At 34.0% G+C, this 6,292-nt stretch overlaps 1 pseudogene; it reads left to right on the forward strand.

The window, feature by feature from the left end:
- Window positions 1-5,764: 5,764 nt before the first annotated feature.
- LOC111740118 lies at window positions 5,765-5,870 on the forward strand (annotated as a pseudogene).
- Window positions 5,871-6,292: the final 422 nt, after the last annotated feature.

Below are 6,292 nucleotides of genomic sequence, written 5' to 3' on the forward strand. Positions count from 1 at the left end.
ACAACTGTGTAAAGAATGAATAACGTAAAGAAGAGGCAGGTGGCATCAGAGGTAGGTGGAGTCAGCTATATGAACTAGAAGAAACAAAAGATTTTAAATGTTTGGACTGCACTACTCAAATGAAAATTTAGGAAGTTACTATTTTTAATTCCTGGTGACAATGCATTTATTGATTGTGGTACAATATATGAATTAATATAACTGACATAGTTACAAATTTAACATATTAATATCATATAATTAATAGCCCTAATAACAGTTCCCTTTTTTCTAAACGTAGTTGTGTGAGAAGTAGATATCCAGAGTGCCTAATTTTTAATTTAATCTCCTGCATTATAAAAGGAAAGTTTTGCTATGTTTTCAAAAGAATATAAATGTGTAAATTATGTGAAGAAAGAAATATCACTTGTGAAAACATTTGACTATAAATTAGAACTTTCTAGTCTAATCATAACTGTCAGTTTTCCTGCTATAGCCATAAATTTCAGTTTTGTTTGAAATTTTAATTTTGATGAAGATTTTTTTTTCAGATGAAGTAACACAAATACATTGTAGAACACTTGGAAAATAAATATGATTTATAACAGTTAAATGCATCTTAACTGATGTCTTTTATTAACATTTATTAATTAATTATTTTCAATAATCTGATAAATTTTACTAGCATCTTCATCATTTTCTACCTAGTTTCTTTCAAAAGTTAATTCATTCCAGCAGAGTTTTAAAGTCTGTGCAAATACATGTGTGCAAATGTGTAATATGGGTTTAATGTTAGTTTCTTAATGAAGAATTTTTCTATTAAGTGGTGAAAGTATTGTGAATTCACAAGATCTCCAATATTTTCCTTCAGTTTGCCAACTTAAATGGTCAAATATATATCCCCCATGCCTTGGGAGATTCAATCATAACTTTTTCTTTAAAATATTCTTCTTGGAGTCTGGGAAACCACATATTTCTGAATTTTCTTCTTTTGCAGTGGCTTCTAATGGCATGCCTTGACAGGAAATCCAACAGCTTCATGTGAAAGAGATCACAGAAATATAGAAATGTGTAACTGTACAACCCTTTGTAACTCCCCTTCTTGTTATGACTTTTGTCCTTAGATGCTGATGTGACTCTGTTTCTTGCCTAACCCTATAAAATCCAGAGCTTCTGGTTCCTTGGCTCTTTCAACCTGAGAAGTTTCTCATTCTCCACAGACTGTGCCCTTTCTGAATACACATGCATGATAATGAGGAATTGGAGCATCACTAGTGAGATCCTGCAACCACTGACTTACATTTTTGTTTTCTATTTCCTCTATGCTAAATGTTTCCTGGTTTAAGAGTAAACCAAAGTGAAAGCATTAGGAAATCAAATCTGACTCATCATTCTCCCCATACTCTATTCTAGATTGTCTCCTTTTGTTCTGGTGAAGTTTATAATACCTTGTCAGGATACTCTGTTAGACCTTTTTCATGTTCTCCACCTTTCAATATTGAAATTACAACAAAGCATCTAAATAATTTCTGAACAATGTCATCCAACCCAATAACTTTTAAGTCTAACCCCAAACTTGATCTTAAAATCTAGCATCTAATGCCTTCTTGACATTTCCACTTGGATACTTATGAGATGACTCAAGCTTAGTATTTGTAAAACTTAACTTTGATTCCTTTCTCACTTCAATGCTGCTCCTCTCTCAATGTTCCCAACTCAGTAAGCAACAATATAGTTTACCCAGTTTTTCAGGGTAGGTTCCTTATGCTTATCTCATATTTATTTTTTATTCTTGCACACTAAAACTAAACATCTGCAAATCATTCCAACCAAATAACAAACATATCTCAATTCTAAATGTCACCAGCATCTCAACCACTCTTGCATAAGCTACCATCATATGTATTCTGATCTACTCTAACATTTTCCTAAGTTATCCATCCTTTCCACTTTTAGACCCCTACAGTAAATACTGCGTATAGCAGCCAAAACAACTCTTAAAAAAGTGTACATCTCATTATGTTTCCTTGTACAAAATCCTCTACTTTGATTACATTTAAAATATAATCAAATTATCTTGACATATGCAGGCTGCACATAATCTGATCGCTGATGAATTTCTAACACACTGCTTTCTAATCACACTGAACTCTTTGCTGATCTTATAATTCATACCAAATATTGTTCCACCACAGGACTTTTGCACTTACTATTTCATTTTCCTAGAAAATGCTTTTTTCATATATCTAGATATATAACTTATTCTAGCCAACATTTCTTTATTCCAAAGACATGTCTTTAGTTAAACATTTCTTAATTATGCTGTCTAAAATGACACATTCCCATCACTATCTATCTCTGTATTTTGCTTTATTTTTCTCCATAGTGCAATTAACTAACTAAAATTATATACTAATCTTTTCACCATCTGTTACTGCTGACACAAACTAAGACTGCACATAGTAGATATTGTCAACCAAAGGCTGTCACTGCCAATTCAACACTAACAAGGATCCCCAATTTGGGATGCCATAAAGGGGCGGGGGGACTTTATTCAGTGAAAATAGCTCAATTGTGAAACAATTTGGCTGAGGAACAGCTCAGCTGTGAGACATCTCATTTGTAAAACAGCATGGGTGTGGAAAAGCTCGGCCAGTCAGCCTGGACAAGGAGGCCCAGGCGAGGAGGCTCTGGTATTACAGCTCCAGTGTTATAGCGTGGGGATCACAGTTCAGCTCCAGTAAGACAGCTCTATTCCAGTGAGACAGCTCCACTTCACTCTTGTGTTATAGCCCCAACTATAGCTCTAGTGTTACAGCTCTGGCTGGGGAAACACAGTATTTGATGGAAACTGAAAGTGAGCTCCACTGAGACAGAGGGGAGATTGACTTATATGGAGAGAAGTTCCTCACCATACTCCAAGTGGTCCATTTCTACGCAAATGAAGACTTCAAATCCTCATAGTGTGATTGGTGCAAATAGCATCATCCTGATTGGCCAGAATAGAGCCAATCTGATTGGTCGGTGAAGATATAAATGAGGCTATAGCTGCACAGTTCCAACTGAATAGGGAATGTATCAGTCCTATTGACAGAATTTCAAGCCTAGGAGCTCTCTTATTCTGGTCAACTCAGACTTCAGGAGTACAGTGCATGAGGCTTGGCAACCCAGTCTGTGGCTTTTCACTGAAATGCAGTGTGCATGAGAGGCCTCTGTAAACAATAGTTGCTAGACTCTGGCTATGAAATTGGGCCTGATCAACCACAAGAAGATTTTCTTGGCAGATATATTCTTCTTGGGGTCAACGATATTCAATAAAAATTAATTAACGAATAAAGATACTATTTTTATAATAATAAATTATGGAATTATTAAAGAATACTGTTTCTCCAGTATTTGCAATAACCTGCTGTTTTTTCTAACCTCTGTAATGTGTCATAACAAATCACATTTATTATATGGTAGCATCAAAGGTAATAAATAGAAATAGAAAACTATATCATTAATATCTCTATTTCTAAAAAATCAATTTTACAACTTGATTAAAAATCAGCAAAAGACCCGAAGAGACACCTCACCAAAGAAGATATGCAGATGGGAAAGAAGCATTTGAAAAGGTGTTCAGCATCATATGTCATCAGAAAAATGCAAATTAAAATGAGATACTATTATGTACCTAGTAGAACAAAAATCCATAACACTGACAACACCAAATATTGGTGAGGATGTTGAGCAACAGGAATTCCCATTAAGTGCTGCTGAGAAGGCAGAATGGTATAGCCACTCTGGAAAACAGTTTGGCAGTTTCTTACAAAAGTAAACATACTCTTACCATGTGATCCAGTAATCACTCAAATGAGTTGAAATTTATGTTTATTTAAAAATAAAAACAAAAAAAAACCCCTACATATGGACATTCATAGAAGCTTTACTCATAATTTCCAAAACATGGAAGCAACATTGTCCTTTTGTAGGTGAATGAATAAATAAACACGAAGGAATATTATTCGGTGCTAATAATGCTGAACAAATTTACATTTTAAACAAAATATTTAAGCAATATTTACTTAAATCTTCACCTTCTGTGTCATAATAATATATTAATTACTGGAACTATTTTTTCCACATGTAGTAAGGTCTTAGTTTAATCTCTTGAAATTCAGAAGGCTCAATATCAGAAACTTTTAGACTTTTTTTGAAAGTAAATTTCATGCAGACACACATGGATGCAAGAATGTGAGAGAAATGTGATCCCCATACTGTGAGGGAATGAGTGCAGAAAGGGAAGTCTAAAGAAATAGCTCTATGTTTTATCCAGAAAAGCTGTCGGGAACATATGGCAAGTAAAGTAAAAACAATGGTGTGTTGTGGTCCAGATGACAATGTATAATACATATGTGAGAGATTTTCTTCCAGTTTTGTTTTAGAACATAGCATGGATGAGTCGAAGTAAGGACTAAATGGAAATGAGCGGTATTTAGCACATCCAAGATTTTGCATCTGTGAACTGTCAGACAAATCTCCCTTAGTAGGCAACAGCTCTCTAAGAGTACCAGATAAGCAGTAACCAAGCACTGAAGAGACCATGGAGATTAAGAGAAAACTGCATAGTCTCAATAGAAATTTATACTGGGAATATGCCCATGCCATATAGCAGAGAAAGATGGGAGTAGACTTATTTGTAAATGCAGGTATGACTCCTAAGAGAGTGTCATAAATATTGTTCAAAATCATTAAAGGAAAATGGAAATCCTGAGTGTGCATGTGGAAGAAATGAGCTAAAATAATTTGTGTTTTATTATTCAAAATAGTGATGTGTACAAACATATTCATGAAACTAAAGAATTCTAAATTACTCAAGTATTCACCCATACATTTATTGCACTGCAAGGATTTAAAAATTAAATCAAGATAATTTCCTATAGAAAAACTTTCCAAGAGGAGGAAAATTTTCTCCATTTAAACAGATAACAAGTACATGTGTAGATATGGCTTTTGTTTGCTTATTCATCTAGATTTGGAAATGTAACATTTATAGAACTCTGCTTCCTCAGTGTTATGTGCGCACATCAATCATTAAGAGTGAAAGATTCAGAAGGGATGCAGAATTTTTAAGGATTAAAAAAAAAATGTGTAATTACTATTTCAGGAAGAGATTTCTTATAATGAATTTTTGAGAGGTACTAATTCATTCTACGGTACGGTTTTTCTCAGTAGAAGTCAGCAAATATGTAAGGAACAAATAGGAAAAGAAGAAAGATAAGGAGAAGAGAAGGAAGAGGAGGAGGAAGAACAGGAAGAAGAAAAAATGGAGGAGGAGCCACCAACACTGTGCTCAGCATTTTGCCTGATTGTTCTTTTTAATCCTTACAATCTTATCAAGTAGATGCTTTTATTATTTCCAATATAAAGGAGAAAGGGGAATAGAACAGTCAAATAAATTGGCAAGGTTTTCAGTTAATAAGTGCCCAAGCCTGATTTGAACTCTGGACTGTCTAACAACAGAGCGAGAATTATAACCACTGGGCATTATCACATTTTATAGAATCAATAATGTGAATTGTACACTTGGAGAAAAAACAGTTTTCTTGGGCTTATGGTGGTCGGTTTAAGTAGTAATGTATAATATAGTTGAAACTATAGACAAGAAACAAGTTTATATGGGTTATATAAAGTCAAGCTAATGGGTTCTGGGTTTTAACTTAAACTCTATTTAAAATTGCTAAAGTCTTCAGCATTGAGATAGGGTAACTTGTAGTAACAGGAGCTTCAGAAAATTTAGTCAATCTACGACCATACCACCCTGAACACACTCGATCTTGTCTGATCTCGGAAGCTAAGCAGGGTCGGGCCTGGTTACTACTTGGATGGGAGACCGGGTGCTGTAGGTGTAGAAAAAGAAAAGAAAAGAAAATTTAGTCAGAAAAAAAAAAGAGAACGGAGAGACCAATTAAGATGGTTTTGTGTTACTGTAGGGATTTATCTATAATGTCTGTCTGAAAAGAAATAAACAAATGTTAAGCACGCTATGATATTCAAATGGTCAAAAGGAATGAGAAAAGAATTTTCCCCTAACTTTAAAATTAAAATTGTATTCACTTTACTTGGCTGCTAAATTCATCATCTTCACCATCTTTCCCCATGTTGATCTACCTAGTCTCCAGTTATCCAGACTCAAGATAGGCAGACTTAAGAATATTAATGTAAATGCAATTAATTAAAGATAATATAAATATATTACACATTCTAAGTAAATCCAAAAATTCAAGTACCTAATTTAAAGCACCAAAAGAGTACTGATTTAAATTTATTT

The sequence above is a fragment of the Pteropus vampyrus genome, unplaced genomic scaffold (assembly GCF_000151845.1).
Source record: "Pteropus vampyrus isolate Shadow unplaced genomic scaffold, Pvam_2.0 Scaffold58, whole genome shotgun sequence".
Taxonomy (NCBI): Eukaryota; Metazoa; Chordata; class Mammalia; order Chiroptera; family Pteropodidae; genus Pteropus; species Pteropus vampyrus.